We start from the raw sequence: 20256 nt of genomic DNA on the forward strand, positions 1-20256 counted from the left end.
GGAGGAGACTAAGCGCACTATAAAATTAATGGTGATTATTCCAAAGGAGCATTTGGCAGCTGTGAATGAGAAGACATAAGATTTAAGCAAACAGCTTTATTTTTTAAGTCAAAATGGGCAATGAGGATAGAGATTCTTGGGCTAAAATACCTTTAGTATATGGAGAATCTCAGAAATTGTTAAGTATTTTAGATTGTTCAGGACATTGCCTCACCACAATGTGGCTACTTTGTCTAAGAACTTGTGGAATAATGGTTGAAGAAGGAAAGGTTCAAGAACTCCACTTTTGAGCTCTCAAAGATGCAGTTCCTGGTCTTAACAGAGTGGTGCTGGTTGGTTAGTCAGTCTCACTTGGACAAGAGGTTGTAAAATGAAGCATGTATTTGCATTGGTTTGCCTCAGGAACACCATGGCTTTCAGGTATGGAAGTCATTCGGTGTCCCAGCTTCAGTTATGGCCCTAGGAATAGAGCCGGGCTACTGCACATGCCAAAAGGCATCACCAGGTACTGAAATAGAATCACATGTGTCTGGAAGGCAATTTTAGGATTCTCATCTTTTAAAGCTCCAAATAACTAATGAATGCTTATAGAGGAATATGTGTAATTTTGGAGTCCTCAGGCTACAATTCTGAGAGCTAACCCACCCATTCATCAAATGTCCAATTATATTCCCAATATAGCGTCAGGAACACTCCAAGAAGTGAGGTTCTGGTCGCTGGGGTAAGGGTGAGGGATATGTAGCAATAGGAAGAGAAGGGTAAAGAAGAACATTATTTACCTAGAGCAGTGGTCTGCAAATTATGGTCTACGGGCCATATCCAGTCTGATACCTATTTTTGTAACAAAGTTTTACTGGAATATGGCCACTTCCATTTGTTTACACATTAGAATGGCAGAGTTGAGTAGTTGTGCATCAGATACCATGTTGCCTGCAAAGCCTTTTATTATCTGCAACTTTACTGAAAGTTTGTCAATGCTTGGTCAAGAGCAGTATAGAACCTAAAAGATCAGCGGCCAATTTATAGGTTTTAGCTAGAAGAGTCTAAGGCTGAAGATATAAAAGGGCCTGCATTCAGAGTAGTGCTCACAATATATTCATCTGATCAATAAGTATTTGCCATTTACTATTTTAGGTGATGGGAACATAGTAGTGAAAAAACAGAATCCTCTTCCTCTTGGATCTTTTGTTCTATTGAGGGATCTCACCTTAACTCCAAACATTTTTTTTTTCAACTCTGCATCCCTAGCTTCAAGATGCAGGGTGCTGTGAGAAAGCATCTGATTGCTAAGCTTAGATCACATGTCTACTTTTTGTTACTAGGCGATGAGAGGTCTGGTAGAAACAGCCTCTTCTGAGTGGAAAAGCAAGCAAAGGGGGAGAGGTAATTCACTAAAGAGCCATTGGGACCTGTTAAGAAAGGGAATGTATCTTACTCAGTTATATATCAAGTGAGCCAGAGCAGTGCTATTGACCAAAGAACCAGAAATCAGATTGGAATCAAGGTGTGGAGCCAAGAATTTTGAATCAGGCAGAGACAAGAGGGGTGTAGCAAGAATAGGTAAGAAGGGTATTAGCAACTGTCACACATGGCCACTGGCCAGCAGGTGGGGGTGGGATATGGGGCCTTTAAGGCTGAATCAACAGGGCAGAGGCAGGAAAGTTAAAAAAAAAAAAAAAGAATTCTTGAGTAGTGCTGCCCACTTATCATACCGTATCTCATTTCACCTCTGAGCAACCCTATGAAGTAGGTATTATCATTCCAGTTTTACAAACAAGGACTGAGGCACAGAGCAATTTGCCCAAAGTCATGCCAATAGTGGCAAAACCAGGGCATAGGGCTTCTGACTCCAGACCCAGACTCAACCAAAGAACAATCCATGCAACTTCTAATGAACAGGTCTATTCTAGGCCTTATGATTAAGGGCTCTCCTAGTACTAGTCCCCCTTCTAAATTCTATAAATGGTAGCATTTGTTTAACAGTTGTCTGTAAAAATCAAGTAATAGATTTTCACCATAAGTCCAGGTTGCAGAATTAAGAAGTAGACAGTATCAGAGAAGCTGTGGCTTTTGTCTGTTTGTTTTTAATCAAAATTGATCCAGGACAATTCCAGTGTAGGTGTTCTGAGTCAGGACCCTGATGACCTAATAAAGCACCTTTGTGGAAACTAGACTAGGACACCCCTTCTGGGAAGACAGCTTAACAACAGCGCTTCTGTTGTGAGACCCTTCTTGCGGGTGAAGAGCAGGGTGTGTGGAGGGAGGCTGCTGGGTGCAATTTAGTAGTTACCAGCTCCCTCTGCCCATTTCCTTGTACAGTGTTAAGATCACACTTCACACACTATGGCCCTATCTAGGGTAAAATAGAGCGAGGAGGCTATCGCTGACTATCCTGGGGCCCATCTGTGATTCTAACAACCTCAGAAGGCCCTTCCTGTCTGAGAAAACCCTTGTGTTCAAGCCAGAGTTGACACCAGAAATCACAGAGTTCACTACATGGGACTGTAGGCAGGATTTAAGACTGGCAGAGGGAATAAAGTGTAGGACAATTGTAATAACCAAGCAGACCAGTGATGCAGTCTTTTGGCTCCAATGGTACCATTTCACACTTTCTTTTCCTGTAAATGTGATCATAATTTTTAGTCATAAATTTATATAACATATAAACACTTTGATATGCATATTATTTAATAAAATAGGCAAAAGGAGTCAGAACATCCCCCTATATTAATCTAGATCATTTTATCTCATTTCCGTCTTTTAAGGATTACTTCAGTTATGATCAAGAAGGAGAAGAGTGAGTTCACATAAGCTGAACCCGCTTTCTTCAATGAGATATGGATCAGAGATGCTATTCTTTCTTGTTAGTCTGAAATGGCATTTACCCACAGGGAATGGGTGGTGGTGGGGTTGGGGGAGGGTGGTAGTCACAAGAACCGTAGGGCTGAACTCCACTTCTAGGTTCTGTTCCCCCTTCCACCCCTCAGCTGGCCAAAATTCTGCCTACCTTTGACATAAGGCAAGTTAAGTATTATTAAAACCCCATACACACCCAATAAGACTGTGTGCATTTCTCAGCAGAAACCATGGAGGTGAGAAGGCAGTGGTATGATATATCTGAGATTCTAAAAGAGAAAACTGCCAACCCAGAATTCTATCTCTAGCAAAATTGTCCTTTGAAAATAAGGGAAAGATTAAAATATTTTCAGACAAACAATTACTGAGAGAATTTGTGACTAAGGGACTGGCTCTGCAAGAAACATTAAAAGCAGCACTACAGGCAGATAGGAATGGCAGGAGAGAGAGATCTGAAGAAAAGTATAGAAATGAAGACTATCAGTAAGGGTAAAAAGAGAAAAACAATTAGATATGACATGTAAAATCCAAAAGACAAATGGTAGAAGAAAGTACTGCCTTTACAGTAATAACATTAAATGTTAATGGATTAAACTCCCCAATCAAAAGCGCAGACTGGCAGAATGGATTAAAAAACAGGACCCATTTATATGCTGTCTACAGGAGACTTATTTTAGACCCAAGGACAAAAATGGGTTGAAAGTGAAAGATTGGGAAAGATATTTCCTGCAAACAACAATCAGAAAAGAGCAGGAGTAGCTAAACTAATATCCAACAAATTAGACTTCAAATGTAAAACACTTAAAAGAGAAAGAAGGACATTATGCATTAATAAAAAGAACATTCAACAAGAAGACATAACAATCATAAATATTTATGCACCTAACCAGAGTGCTCCAAAGTACATGAAGCAGACACTGACAACTGAAGGGAGAAATAGACACCTCTACCATAATAGTTGTAGACTTCAATTCCCCGCTCTCATCAATGGATAGAACATCTAGACAGAGGATCAATAAAGAAGCAGAATTTGAATGATACAATAAATGAACTAAACTTAACAGACATTTACAGAACATTACACCCCACAACAGCAGGATACAAATGTTTCTCAAGTGCTCATGGATCATTCTCAAGGACAGACCACATGCTGAGTCACAAAGCAAGTCTCAATAAATTTAAAAAGATTGGAATTATACAAAACACTTTCTTGTATAATAATGGAATGAAGTTGGAAATCAATAATAGGCAGAGGGCCAAAAAATTCACAAATATATGGAGGCTAAACAACACACTCTTAAACAGCCAGTGGATCAAGTTAGAAATTGCAAGAGAAATCAGTAAATACCTCGAGACAAATGAAAATGAAAGCACAACATATCAAAATCTATGGGATGGAGAAAAGGCAGTGCTAAGAGGAAAATTTATTGCCTTAAATGTTTTATTAAAAAAGAAGAAAGAGCAAAAATTGAGGAATTAACTGTTCACTTGGAAGAACAAGAGAAAGAACAGAAACTAACCCTAAAACAAAAGGAAAGACATAACAAAGATTAGAGAAGAAATACAAGAAATTGAAAACAATATAGAAAATCAACAAAACCAGAAGTTGGTTCCTTGAGAAAATCAATTAAATCGATGGACCCTTAACTAAGTAGAGAGAGAGAGAGAGAGAGAGAGAGAGAGAGAGAGAGAGAGAGAGAGAGAGAGAGAGAGAGAGAGAGAGAGAGAAACTGCAAATAAATAAAATCAGAAATGAAAGAAGAGAATAACCCCTGACCCTGCAGAAATAAAGGAGGTAATGAGAGGATACTATAAGCAACTATATTCTAATAAACTAGACAATATAGATGAAAAGGACAACTTCCTAGAAAGGTATGAACAACCAACGTTGATTAGAGAAGAAATAGATGACCTCAACAAACCAATCACAAGTAAAGAGATTGAATCAGTCATCAAGAAGCTCCCCAAAAAGAAAAGTCCAGGACCAGATGGCTTCATATGTGAATTCTTCCAAGCATTCAAGAAAGAATTAGTACCAATCTTGCTTAAACTCTTCAAAAAAAATTGAAGAGGAGGGAAAGCTACCTAATTCATTCCACGAAAACCCCATACACATAGGCATGCATCCCACAGCACACTTTTTCACTTTCCTAGTTCAAACTCCAGCTAGTCCAGACCATTTCCTTCTTTCTATTTGTGAAAAAGTGTGAAAAGTGCCATCACAGCCAAAAGAAGGCTCCCCCACTGGTCTGCTTGGTTGTCACAGTTATCCTACACTTTATTCCCTCTTCCAGTCTTAAATCCTGCCTAGAGTCCTATTTGTGACCTACCTTAGTTTAGGGTGCAACATATTTTACCAGTAGCCTCTGAACCATTCTCTCATCCTCTAATCTCTGCCCACTAACCTATCCTTGTTAACTCTAGGGTTATTGTCCTAAGAACCAGATCTGATAAATTCATTCTTTAACATATCTCCATTGAATCATTGTTGACATGTTCATTTGTTTATTCATTCATAAAACAAATATTTATTGAACTTTTACTGAGTGCCAAGCATTCTTCCAGATACTAAGGATACAGCAGTAAACAAATCAGGAAAACATTTCTGCCTTTATTTATATTGCATTCTAATAGAGAGAAGACAACAAATAAGGTAAGTACAATGTATAGCAGATTGGATAGTGACGAGTGCTAAGAAGAAAAGTAAAACAGAGAAGAGGGATAGGAAGTGTATGTGTATATTGGGGGTGTGTGTGAAATTTTAAATTGGATGTCCAGGGAAGGTCATGATCAGAAGGTGATGTCTGAGTAATGACTGGAAGAGGAAGAGGAGTGAGTCATGATATCTGGAGGAAGAAAATACAGGAAGAAGGAAAAGCAAAAACAAATGTGCTGTGACAGGAATGTGCCAACGTTTTTCAGGAACAGTGATGAGAGAGTAGCTGGAGCAAAGTGGTAAAAGATTGACTCATAGGAGATTAAATCAGACTGGAAATGGAAGGCCAGATTACACAGGATATTGTAGGCTGTTAAATGGACTTTAGCTTTTACTCTGAGTACAATAGGGAGCTGCTGGAAGATTATGAGTAGAGGAGTGATTTGATCTGACTAAATTTTAAAAAAATCGCTTTGGCATCTGTGTGAAGAATATATTGAAAGGAGACAATGACAGAAGCAGAGGGGTCAGCTATGGATGGGTTGACCATATAATCTGTCATTAACTGGGACATCTTGAAGAGATAAAGGGAGCCGTTAATAATTATACCAGCACAAAGAGCATAAATGGGGGCTGTTTACAGGAAAACCGGCTCGTGTGGTCATCCTAGTAATGAGGCTATTGTAATAATCCAGACGAGGTGTTAGAGATTTAGACCAAGATGCTAGCAACAGAGGAGGTGAGAGATGATTAGATTCTGTATATATATTTTGAAAATGATAGCAACAGGATTTGTGAGGGATTTGATGTGGAGAGTGAGGAAAGGAGATGATTCCAAGGTTTTGACCTGGGAAATTTGAGAAAAGAGTTGTCATTTACTGAAATGGGAAAGCTGTAAGAGGAGTAGGTTTTGGAGAGTGGGTGGGTACCAGAGCTTAGTTTTGGACATGTTAGGTTTGAAATGGCTTTTAGAAATGCAAGCAGAGATATTAATTAGGAAGTTGGACTTATGATTCTGGAGTTCAGGAGAATGGTTGAGGCTGAATATAATTAATTTGGGTGTCACCAGTCTAAAGATGGTATTTAAAGTCATGAGACTGAATAAAATTGCCAAAAAAGTGAGTGCGGATAGAAAGGAGAAGTCACTGAAGGACTGAACGCTAGGGACTGTTTAGAGAGATGAGAAAAAACAGCAAAAAACTAAGAAGAAGCAGCCAGAAAAGTAGGGGGGAAACAGGAGATTTTGGTATTCTAGAAGCCAAATGAAGAAAATGGAGTGATCAAGGAAGATGAGGTAATTAGTACCACTGCAAAGAACAGTTTCTATACAGTGGGTTCAAGAAGAACGGAAAGAGAAAAATTGGAGACTGCTAACTCTTTCAAGGAGCTCTCTTCAACAGAAGAAAAGAAATGAGACAGAAGCTAGGAGAGAGTAAGGTCAACGTGAAGATCGTTTAAGATGGGAGAGACAACATTGTGCTGATAGAGTGACCCAATAGGGGGCAGATGGCAGGGGGAAATTATTTGAAATAGAGGAAGAATTGTTGGAGCAATGTCCTTGAGGAATTGAGAAAAGATGAGTGTGTTTAGGTAGCAGGGTTAGCTTTAGGTAAGAGCTTGGCAAGGAAGAAGGGAGAGTAGATGGACACAAATGCAGATAGAGGGCATATGTGTGGTAGTGAAAATATGTGGAAGCCTTTTTCTGACTGCTAAAGTCTACCAGTGAAGTAGAAAATGAGGTCATCTTAGAGCGAGGATGTGGGAGATGTTGGAGGTTTGAGGAGGAGAAATTATGATTTAGTGGTCCTAGAAAATTAGAGAGTGACTGGACTAAGGCAATATAGGATAATGCCTGGTAGTGTTACTCTGTCGTGAGTTTAATGATCAGGAATGTAAGGTGATAGCAGTCAGTCTGGTTGCCATATTTCTCCTTTCACATTTAGTTGTATATGTGCTAGCATGGAGGACAGGAAGAGTTAGATTACCAAGGCTGTGATTTGACCAAATATATGGAGTAAAGTAAAAGAGGAGCAGATGGTCTGAGGGTATATTCACAGGAAACATAATAATGATGACCTTGAGATTTAAGCTGGGTATGGAAGAAAGTGACTTCATGAGAAGGATAAGGGGTAAGGGCTATAGAATCAATGGATTGTATATAACAGTGGGATCAAACAAGACAAAAATCCCAAATCTTTAGCATTTCATAAATCAAGGCCCATATAACCTCCCTGTCTTCCTCATTCCCTATTTCCCATCTTCCAGTGATTCCTTGTCATACTGAGTTCATAATTTCTAGAACATTAGAAGTCCTGTCTCCATACTAACCTATTGTATTCATTGGTCTCAGGCATCAAATGCTCATTGACCTTTCCTGCCTGTCTTTTTCTACCACTCCTTTTCAAATCCTCTTGATTTTCAAAATCTTCCCTGAATACCCCAGCAGAATAAGCTGTTCTGTCTTCCCAACTTGCACACCTGGATATTGGTTCATATTTCCATTAGAGACAAAGCTCTATGATCAGTTTCTCCAGCTAGGCTGTGAGCTACCTTTATAAGTCAGAACTATATAGCATTCATATTTGTACTCCTAGGGTCTTTAGTAAAATAGGAACTGAAAATTATGCTGAATGAATAATTGGGTGAATGAATAGTAGCAGGATGAAATACTACCACCTAAATATAAACCAACACTTTGCAAACTTATCTTATTAGGAAGATCTGTAGAGGGTTTTAAAGATTTTATGGATATATCCCAGAGCATAAGATTCAATAGATTTGGAGTGGGATTAATAAACTTGTATTTTTTAACAGTTTCCCCAATTGTTTTAGTAATCCTGTTTAGGATACCCTGGCTAATTATCAAGTTTAAGCAGAAGTTAATCCAATGAATGAGAAAGAAGCTTCTTTATCTTTCTATTTTCTTTAGAAACATACAAATATCCTTAATAAAATATGTCTATTTTTCCACTGTCTTTTCCAAAAAAAAAAAAAAAAAGCTACCAAAGGAATTCACTTTTAAATGTTCTCAATTGAAAATTTGATACTTCTCCTATGAGAAGATTACTCTTGTGACACAGATTTAGGTTATGTGACAACCTTCTGGAAGAGATTTTTTTGAGACAGTATGTATGAGTTTCTTAGCTTCTAAAGCAAATACTGTAGAATGGTTTGGCTTAACAGGAACTTATTGGCTTACAGTTTCAGAGGCTGAGCAGCTTCTTTCCTCCTGGGGCCAGTATCTTCTGGATGGCTGGCAGTCTGGGGTTCCTTGACTTTTCTGTCACATGGCAATGTGTCTTTTCCTTTCTCTTCCTGATTTCATTGACTTCCGGCTTCTGGCTGCTCACTGTGGCTTTTCTCTCTGTGTCATCTCTTTTGCTTACAAAGACTTCACCATATTGGATCAAGCCCGACCTCATTCAGTCTAGGCACACCTTAACTAGTAACAAATAAATTCACACCCACAGGACCGGGGGTTGGGACCTGAACATGCCTTTTGTAGGAAACATGATTCAATCCCAAACAGAATGTACTTATTAGTCCAGAATCTTTTTGGTGTTAAGTAAAACCTAATAAAATAAGTTTAAGAAATAATAAATAATTGAGTTTAAGCAACAGGCCAATGCCTAGGGGTAGAACTGGCTGTAGGCATGGTTGCACATTCAAGATTCATTCAAATGGTGACATCAAGATTCAGGATGTCTCCATCACTCTGGTATATTTCCATCAGCCTCATTTTCAGATGACAGCATCTCCAAGTCATGCCAGGCTTGCACCCTGTTAACCTAAGAACCCTAATAGAAAGAGGGTGTTAGTTTCCCAGTAGTTTCAGCAACAGTTCCAAGATTCAGGCCGAATGTTCTAACCTGGGTCACATGCCCAAAACCAAATCAATGAGTGAGACCAGAAACCAAAATACTGTGATTGGCCTGGGCTGAGGAATAGAGTCAGTCTAACCAGAATCCAAAGGATTGATTCCCTGAAGGGAAATTGAGGTGCTTTTACCAGAACCTGTGAGCACTGGAAAGAAAAACAGCAGATGCCCACTGTCGTGAGAGTGGCCTCCCCCAAAGCCCTCATCTTATGTGTAGGTGCCTACTACTCCACATGCTCTCACACCAGTGCTGAACCAGCTCTGCAGAGATTCATCCTCATTCCTCTTCCATCTGTAGTGTTTTATAATAAAATATTTGAAAAATTAACACAGTGAATGTGAGACCTTATTGACCCATGCTTCTTGACTTGGTGAAGCTAATCTACTAGAGAACTACACAAACTGGGTATTTGTTTCTGTTTTTATCCACTTGAGGCTCAGACAAGTGGGAAGCCATAATTTTACCTATCTGAATCTCCAGGACAACCCAAACTGTCCCTCAAGAGAGCTGTCCCAGGGTCTAACGGGAATAGTGAACGTTAGCAAGGCTTTTTCCCTAAAGATCTACAGTTGTCATATTCTCCTAATGTTTTTTTTTTTGTAATAATGCTGCTATTTTCATCTTAGTTTATCTGTCTTGTATCTTATTTCCCAATTAGTTCCAAGCTTGGGAAGGAAAGAAAGAGGTGTTTTTTGTTCATCTTCTGAAATTAGGTGTCTATTGTTTAGGCTAAGTGTATTTCAGTATAATCCCAATGTTGACATTTAAAAATGCATACTGGAATATGCATCGTATACATACGATGGAATATTATGCAGCTTTAAGACAGAATAAACTTATGAAGCATGTAATAACATGGATGGACCTAGAGAACATTATGCTGAGTGAGTCTAGCCAAAAACTAAAGGACAAATACTGTATGGTCCCACTGATGTGAACGGACATTCGAGAATAAACTTGAAATATGTCATTAGTAACAGAGTCCAGCAGGAGTTAGAAACAGGGTAAGATAATGGGTAATTGAAGCTGAAGGGATACAGACTGTGCAACAGGACTAGATACAAAAACTCAAAAATGGACAGCACAATAATACCTAATTGTAAAGTAATCATGTTAAAACACTGAATGAAGCTGCATCTGAGCTATAGGTTTTTTTTTTGTCTGTCTGTTTGTTTGTTTGTGTCTTTTTTTTTTTACTATTATTATTATTTTTATTTTTTCTCTATATTAACATTCTTTATCTTTTTCTGTTGTTTTGCTAGTTCTTTTCCTAAATCAATGCAAATGTACTAAGAAATGATGATCATGCATCTATGTGATGATGTTAAGAATTACTGATTGCATATGTAGAATGGAATGATTTCTAAATGTTGTGTTAATTTCTTTTTTTTCTTTAATTAATAAAAAAATGCATACCAGCATTCAGTAAACTAGAATATTCCATTTGTCAGAGTTCACTTTTGGGAAAAGTGAAAGTTTGCTTTGTTGTTTCTGCCAACTTGTCTCTTACTCACACCTGTACAAAAGATGATGGTATCTGTAGAAATTAGAACCACCCTATATAGAAACACTTGCTTTACAAATCATGGCTAATGTACACACTTGTGAATTTGACAGAAAGACTCAGGAAAGAGATGAGCTCTTAGACAATTACTAGCTGTATACAGTCCCATTTTTCTAGCGATGCCAGAGTGATCATTACATGAGCTAACCTGCACATTAACACCTGAGAAGAAGCAGAATTTTAATTGTGCAAATACAAGATGAACTCTACCAAGCAGAGCAGATTGTATTTAACTTTAAATGAATCTCTTAAATCAGAGTGAAGACATCAAAAATAAGAAATTCTTGCACTTCAAAACATTACTAACATGCAATATAAGTTAGTACATTAGGTGAGTGTCTCATAAGTGTTTTCATCTGTATATATGTATTTGTATATGCATAGAAGAATTTAATATAAGATAGTGGGTTTTGAATAAGAATTATCAGTGTTAAAATCATTGTGCTTCAGAGACCTTGAGCATTATTTAATTCACCTGTTGTCTTGAAACAGAATCACATTTAAAGTCATCCCACATAGCCTTTCTTTGAAAGATATATCACGTATTTTCCATTCTCATTTTTAAAATCCCTTTTGGAAGGACATTTATATCATGCCTGATCTCAGTGTGAAATGCTATAGTCTCCACCTTTCTTTGTCTTTTTTGATCTTTGTGAAGATAGTTACTGATCCCTGTATTAAAAATTCTAGAATAGTAATCTCCAACAGAAATAAAATGTGGGCTACATATGTAGTTCTAAATGTTCTAGTAGCCATATTAAAAAAGTAAAAAACAAGTGAAATTAATTTTTATATGCTGAGCTAAACATATAAAAATATAATTTCAATGTATAATTAATATAAAAGCTAATGAGCCATTTTATATCCTTCCTTTCATACAAACTTTCAAACTCCAGTGTGTATTTTATATTCACAGCACATCTAAATTCAAACCAGCTGTATTTCAAGTGCTTATAGACACCTATGGTTAGTAGCTACCACATTCAATAGCGCAGCTCTAGATTATTCAGAATTTTTCATTAAAAATTTAGATGAAGGTAGGCTTAGGTTTGGCTGCCATGACAGAAAACAGAAACAATTGTGGCCTTATAAAGATGGTAAATAATTTTTGTCTTATACAAAAGATGGAAGGTAGTATTCTGGGATTATAATACGCCAGGGATCTGGGATCTTTTTATCTTGTTACCTTGCTGTGTGGGGCCTCTATTCACAAGGTTATCTCATGGTCTAAGATGCTTCTTCCAGTTTGAATCATCACATCTGCATTCCAATCAGCAGAGAGTAGGAAAGGAAAGGAGGGAGTTTCATACACTAATTATATTCTATCAACCAGAGTTTCTGATGGATTACAGACAGTTGAAGGAGAGGTTAGAGAATTGAACGTTAATTTAAAGCAGTCTTAGGTTCAGCTTAATATTTGGATTTTTATTACTATAGAAAAAGGGGAACTGGATAATGAGGTGAAATTGTATTATTTGTTTCAAGAGGGCCTTTGAAAATTTAATAGGTTTTAAAAAAAGATCATCATGAATATGTCTATCTGTGCTGGGTTGAATTTGTGGATCCCAGGAAAGCCATGTCCTTTAATCCTCATTCAATATTGCTGGGTGCGAGCTTTGTGATGGTTCCCATGGAGATGTGACCCACCCAATTGTGGGTGCTGTTCTAGTTTGCTAGCTGCCAGAATGCAATATATCAGAAATGGAACAGCGTCTAAAAGGGGGAATTTAATAAACTGCAAGTTTACAGTTCTAAGACTTTGAAAAATGTCCAAATTAAAGCAAGGCTATAGAAATGTCCAAACTAAGGCAACCTGGAAAAGTTGCCTTGGTTCAAGAAGGCCCATGAAGTTCAGGGTTTCTGCCTCACCTGGAAAGGCACATCGTGAACACGGTGATGTCTGCTAGCTTTCTCTCCAGGCTTCTTGTTTCATGAAGCTCCCTCAGGGGCATTTTCCTTCTTCATCTCCAAAGGTCTCTGGCTGCATGAGTTCTCGTAGTTCTTATGGCTCTCCCAAGGCTCTCTCAAAAATGTTTCCTCTTGGGCGGGCCGCGGTGGCTCAGCGGGCAAGAGTGCTTGCCTGCCATGCCGGAGGACCCCGGTTCGATTCCCGGCCCCAGCCCATGTAAAAAACAAACAAACAAACAAAATATAATAAAACAAGAAAATGTTTAAAGATGTTTCCCTTTCTTCCTCCCTTCCTTCCTTCCATCCTTCTTTCCTTCCCTTCCTCCCTAAAAAAAAAAAAAAAAAAAAAAAAAAATGTTTCCTCTTTTAAAGGATTCCAGTAAACTAATCAAGATCCACCTGGAATGGGTGGAGTCACATCTCCCTCTAATCAAAGGTTGATAACCACAATTGGATGTGTCACATCTCTGTGGAGATAATCTAATTAAGTTTCTAATTTACAGTACTGAATAGGGATTAAAAGAAATGGCTGCTTCCAAGAGATGGATCAGGATTAAAACATGGCTTTTCTAGGGAACATAATCCTTTCAAACTCGCACAGATGGTAAATTTTGATTAGATGGTTTCCATGAAGATGTGCCTCCACCCATTCAAGGTGGGGCTGCTTACTGGAGCCTTTTAATAAGGAATCATTCTGGAAAAAGCTTTAGAGCCCATGCAGCCAGAGACCTTTGGAGATGAAGAAGGAAAATACCCCCAGAGGAGTTTCATGAAACAGGAAGCCAGAAGAGAAAACTAGCAAACTTCGCATGTATCCTTCCAGCTGAGAGAGAAACCTTGAACTTCATCAGCCTTTCTTGAGTGAAAGTAACCTCTTACTGGTGTCTTACTTTGGACATTTTTATAGACTTGCTTTAATTTGGACATCTTCATGGCCTTAGAACTGTAAACTTGCAATTTAATAAATTCCCCTCTTTAAAAGCCTGTTCCATTTCTGGTACATTACATTCTGGCAGTTAGCAAACTAGAACACTATCATTGTTTATAACTGAAACAAGACTTCTGTAGCTACACCTACTTTAATAGAATTAATCTAATTATTTGCTAGTTTGTCAGTTGTTTTGGTTTGCTAATGTTAACAGAAATGCAATATACCAGAAATGGGTTGGCTTTTCTAAAGAGAATGTATTAAGTTACAAGTTTACAGTTCAAAGGTCATAAAAATGTTGAAATTAAGGCATCCAGAGAAAGATATCTTGACTCAAGAAAGGCTGATGGCATAGAACACCTCAGTCAGCCAGGAAAGTGTCTGCTGATCTTAGGCTTCTGGTTTCAAGCAGCTTCCCCAAGGGCATTTTCTTTCTGCATCTCCAAATATCTCGATCTGTGTCAGCTCTCAAGCAATGGTGTTTTCTCCAAAATGTCTCCCCTTTTAAAGGACTCCAGTAAACCAATCAAGACCCACTTTGAATGGGTGGGTCACATCTCCATCTAATGAAAGAACCACACCCACAATTGAGTGGGTCAATCTCCATGGAAACAATGTAATCAAACCACCTTACGGTATTGAATAATGATTAAAGGACATGGCTTTTCTAGGGTACACAACACTTTTCAAATTAGCACACCAGTATATTTACTGACATTTAACATCCCAGAGGATTGAGAACCCAATGGGTTGTATGATGTAAGAACTATAGCAGTAAGGATTACAGGCTGTGCCGTGACAGCATTCAGATGGGTTTTTGTCATGGTAGAAAGATCCCCTGAATCTTGGTTTGTAACCAGATCAATTGACTTTTCTTGACTTCTCTTGTTCAAACTTCCCAATCTGGTGTTCATAAATCCACATGTTGAATTGCCTTCTTATTAAAATTTGTGTTGTCATGTGCGTAAGGAATGTCTTCATATTAAATAGAGGGCTTCTTTAACTGTAGAGCTATCTTTTGGAGAGAAATAGGCTAAATGAAGGATAAGTTGGTTTGTTACTGTTGAACCATTTTGGTAGGTATTGTATTAGCTAGGGTTCTCTAGAGAAACAGAATCAGCAGAAGATATATGTAAATATAAAATTTATAAAAGTGTCTTACATAGCCATGGGGATGTAGAGTCCAAGGTCTGTAGGGCAGGCCACGAGCTGGCAGCTCCAATGAAAGCTCTCAACTAGCTCTCAGGAGAGGCCGGCTGGCTGAAGCAGGAAGAGTGACTGTCTCTCCTGAATCCTCCTTAATTAGATGAAGCATCACTCATTGCAGAAGACACTCCCTGCCAACATGGTCATGATTTAAGTCCATGGAATGTCCTCATAGTAACAGGCAGCAATGCCTACCAGACACCCCGGCACCACCACCTCGCCAAGTTGACACATGAACCTGACCGTTACAGGTATCTCTCTCTTCTTAAATATCTGTAAACACCCAGAAGTCAAGGAACTTATATTTTACTGCTTTTGTTTCCCAGAGGTAGCTTTAATAAAGTACTTGAATAAACAGAAATTTGATATCTCTAATTAAATGCACTGCTACTTTAAAGCTATGACACCTGGACTAAATATCCAATTATCAATGTTACAGATAGCACAAAAAATTCAAAGCTACATTCCTTCTGCTTTTCTTCAAAGCCCGTTTGTTACTGTCTCAAGATCTATCCCAAAAGTTTGAAATCAAAGTTCTTTCATTCTCCCTCCCTCAGTTATCATACTTCACTTCTGGTCCAAAGAAAAACATCACTATTTCCAGAAAATTATTTAAATTGTGTGGTGATTTGAAGACTGGTGATTGAGTAAGTGGATTTCCAGCTCAGGTTTTATGGTAACTTATGATCACTTCAATAACCTGAACATAATACAATTCTCAAAACAAATTCATTTTCACTTATTATTTTTTTTAATTTAGTAAATGAATGCCTCAGTAGACAGTGGTTTTATGTTTGAGTAAGGGAGGGTAAAGGAAACCAATAACAGGAAGTAAAACGCCATACCATCAAATAAAAGGGAAAGATTCATCATGCTAAGTTTAAGTCTCATTGTTATCTTTTCTGCTAGACTAGGCAACTCCCAAAGGCAGGGCCCCTCTCTTGGCATTCTCCTCGTCCTCAGTCCTCAGCAGGGCCCCTGCCACGTAGCAGTTACTCAACAAGCGGCTTTTGTGAAATGATGGAACAGTTATGACTCTTCCTTACTAGAGACCCTGAGAAATAATCCCAGAGATACAACCAGTTTCCTTTCACTAACCAAAGTTGGATAGCTGAGTTAAAACAGTACTTGGACAGAAGGATGATTGAAAGAAATCGCTATTGCTCTTCTCATGTCAAACTCTTTTCAGTACATTTAATCAGGGTTGTCATTTTCATGTAGAGCTGTTTCAGCAGGTTCTGGATTCATTTCAAAAGGGGAAGATAAATTAGAAAAGTTTGAAGCCCCTTCTAAAGTTATAGATGAGAGAGTGAAGAAGAGAAAACGTTGTAAAATAAATGAGATAATTGCAGACAAGATCTTTGTGTCCTTCAGTTTAGAAGTTTCTCCTTCCATCAGAAGAAATTTGTAACAGGTGCGGGCAGTAGTGAACTGCCTGAGTGGGAGGCAACTTTTAGATGCCGGTAGCTGCCAGGTCACCAGAGGGGAGAGCCAGATCAAGGTGGGGAACTAGGAACAGTTAAGGTCCTGGAGCAAGCATAAAAAAGTCTGAGAGACAAATTTCAATCTGATGGATGAGAAACTTTAAAGTGGTAGCCTGCCCCAGTGTCACCAACTCGACAGGGCGGGCTGGGGGGCCTTTTATCATGCTTCTATCTGGGCACCACATGCATCCAGCCTGGGTGAATGTCCCTCTACCTAAGCCCTTCTTCATTGAATAAAAGAAGTACTCTTTCCTGTGGAGAACTCAGCCCATATCGAAAAAGTAAGGCCGGCTCCACCTAGGATGACCAACCTTCCTGGTTTGCCTGGAACTGAAGGGGTCCTTTGGACAAGGGACTTTATTTTTAAATTTTTCAGGGAAAATCCAGACAAACCAGCACGAGTTAGTCACCCTGCCCCACACGTGCCTCTCCTCCCCCAAAAGGAATGCATGTATTACCCAAGTTGGGCTGATGAAAAATCCTCCCTGAGACATTTTTTCAGAACTATCAGGAAAGAATATTCTGTTACTCTTGGTTGGGCTAAGTGGTTAAAATGGATCTGCTAATGGTCATTTCACCTCTGACAGGCAGAACTTCTGTCTGAGAGACAACATAAATACTGGGCCCTGATGATAGTATTTGAACCTCTAAACCCAGCTGAACCAAAGCAAGTCCTGAAGGTACCAGGAAGCTTTTAGCAACATGAGCTTATAAATTCTCTCCTGCCGTTTGGATTTGGTTTCTCTTATGAATTAATATAATGGATACCTGGGACAGAAGGCACGAGAAATTAGACCTGGCAGGGTTGAAAGCTATGCCACAGGACTGCCTAAGCTACAAGCTCCTCTGCTTTAATCAATATCATACGATTTCTGTCTTATATTGTCTTGATATGATGTTAATACGGTTTTTTTGGGGTATGCTGTACGGCGGGGGTCACATTTAATTCTTTTTCCATGTGATTATCCCTTTATTGCAGCACCATTTGCTGAATTTTTGCTGGTTTGTTTTTTTGTTTGTTTGGGAGGTGCATGGGCCAGGAATTGAATTCGGGTCTCCCACATGGCAGGTGAGAATTCTACCACTGAATTACCCTTACATTCTCTGTTAATACGGTTTTTTACTTTGAATTCTTCTGCAAGGTGTTGTCAGTGCCCTCTTTCTGCCCTCAATGTCCTCACCTCCATTGTCTTAGCTCTTCTCCCACCAGGCCTTGCTCTACTTCCAACCACATTTTCTCTAGTTGCCTGCTAGCATCAAATGTTCCAGGCTCCAGCAGTTTTTCTGAGTTTCTAGCCATAAACAGCTTTCTTTGCCATATCTGACTACATCTTGGCCATGGTTAGCTACTCTCTGTTGTTCCTTCTTGGCCTAGCCTGTCCTAACTTTGGCTCCAGGAGGGAAGTTGGAACCACTGAATGGATCTTTTGCTTAATATTTGGATGATTGGATGGTGTTCTTAGATGCAACTGCCTTTATTTTTCAATACTGTAAATTTGGCCCTCTTCCAAATAATTATTTCCAGCTTCCAATGCTGCTTTAGTGGTTGTGGTAGTTAGGTTCAGGTGTCAGCTTGGCCAGGTGAAGGTGCCTAATTCTATTGCTGTGGACATGAGCCAATGACATGTGAACCTCATCTGTCATTGATTACATCTGCAGTTGGCTAGGAGGCATGCCTGCTGCAGTGAATGATGTTGGATTTAATTAGCTGGTGCTTAAATGAGAGCTCAGTGTAGCACAACCCAAGCAGCTCAGCATAGCTCATCTTGGCACTCGCAGCTCATCCCAGGCCTTTGGAGATGCAGAAAGGAATCACCCCGGGGAAAGTTGTTGGAACCCAGAGGCCTGGAAAGAAGGCCAACAGAAATCACCCTGTGCCTTCCCATGTAAGAAAGAACCTCAGCTGAAAGTTAGCTGCCTTTCCTCTGAAGAAGTATACACTTTTAACTAAAGAAATCCCCTTTTATTAAAAGCCAGTCCATCTCTGGTGTGTTGCATTCTGGCAGCTAGCAAATTAGAACAGTGATCAAGGACTTCCTCTCTCATATAACTTTGGTTTGGTTGTTGGGTGCAGTAGAAGATGGGGGGCAGTGAATTTGCAGAATTTGTTTATGAAAATGTTGAATTAAGGCTGAGCTAGGAAGGATGCTGCTACAGCTATAAAATTTTCAAATTTTAGTGACTATAAAAATAACTTGAGGTGCTTATTTAAATTGCACAATTTTGGGCCCCATTTCCAGTGACTCTAATTTAGTATGCCTAGGGTGGAGCCCAGTATAAGCATTTTAAGCAAGGCCCTCAAGTGACTTTTATGTAGTTGGTCTCCAGACCATATTTTGAAACACCTTACTCCATGGTGTGTCCAAATCATATATTTAAATGGAAATAAATGACCCTGGAAGTTTGGGTCTGCTAGAATAGATGGAGGATGGATAATCTTTGTGGCTTTTAACACCTTTGGGTACTTCTATGATGTTTGGCTTGTTTTCCTCTAGTAATAGAATGGTATCAGGCTGGAGAAATATGGCATGGACTATATATATAACCTACATATATCCCATAAAATTCCACAAACTTGCAAAGTGCTGGTGATTGTTGGAGTTCAATGGCTTGCCCAATTATGCATGACATAGAATGTCTTGAGGGGAGACAATATCTTCCAGGGAACTGACCTCTACAGTCTCATATATGAACTGATTCAACTCAAAAAAGAGCCAGTATTGCTAGCCAAAGTTCAGGGTTATATGGTATTTTACTTTGCTAAAGCTAAGGAAATGCAATATGCCAGAAATAGATTGGCTTTTACAATGGGGATTTTATTAACTTACAGGTTTACAGTTCTGAGGCAGTGAACATGTCCAAATCAAGGCAGCAAAGCACTATACCTGGACTCTGAAGACATCCTCCGTCACATGAGAAGGCACATGAGGCATCTTCTGGACTCTCCCTTCTCTCCTGAATTTTGTTGCTTCTAGCTTCTGGGTTCAGTGGCTTCCTCTCTGAGCTTCTGCATGTTTCTTTCTTTTAGCTTCTGTGTGTCCTTTTTTCTAAGCTTCTCTGGGGCTTTTTTTTTCGGTGTCTTTTATCCTCTTATAAAGGATTCTAGTAATAGAATTAAGATCTACCTCAACTGAAATAACCTAATTTAAAAAGTTCCACCACAATGGGTCTAAACCAACAAGAATGGATTAAAATAACATGCTCTTTTCTAGGGTACCTACAGCTTCAGACCATCATATATAGGAAAGTGTGCCACACTGGGTCAGGTACTTGGAGTTCATGTCATCCAGAATATGATTGCACTCCAATCCAATGTGCAATAAAAGATGGTGTTCCTCAGCTGGGGCACTATCACAGAGTAGCTGGAAGGAGTTGCAGAATACTGGAATCTGTATTCTGTGAGGGATGGGCGCACACTCTCAGAACCATTGGTCCTAGCACCAGGATGATTGCATCCATAGTACTAAAAATGGAAGTCTCGATACTTCCAGCATACCTCAGGAAGTCTTTCTTAGGTTGCTGGCTTATGGAAAGAATGAAGGAAATCCACAGACCTTGCTAGAGGAGCAAAATACTAACTCTGGGGCAGAATACAGAATACAAAATCAGAAACATATAGGAAAAATGGGAGATATGTTACACTCAAGGTTACAGTTTTGTGGTGAAACAATATTTACTATGAGTAACTGGTTCTCAAGGTTGGCCACAGGTGGTTTCCATGAACACTGGCACAACCAAGACTGCTTCAGTGTTTGACTCCTGGGGACGCCATTCAT

The 20256-nt window shown here is 39.0% G+C and overlaps 1 protein-coding gene across 1 annotated transcript in view; it reads left to right on the forward strand.

The window, feature by feature from the left end:
* Positions 1-19485, forward strand: part of LOC143652727 (uncharacterized) — a 32634-nt gene extending 13149 nt beyond the window's left edge. Inside the window, exon 4 of the mRNA XM_077124360.1 lies at positions 19311-19485. The gene's annotated coding sequence lies outside the window, so the exon portion shown is untranslated. The remainder of the gene's footprint in view (positions 1-19310) is intronic.
* Positions 19486-20256: the final 771 nt, after the last annotated feature.

Source organism: Tamandua tetradactyla, chromosome 12, assembly GCF_023851605.1.
Source record: "Tamandua tetradactyla isolate mTamTet1 chromosome 12, mTamTet1.pri, whole genome shotgun sequence".
Lineage (NCBI taxonomy): Eukaryota > Metazoa > Chordata > Mammalia > Pilosa > Myrmecophagidae > Tamandua > Tamandua tetradactyla.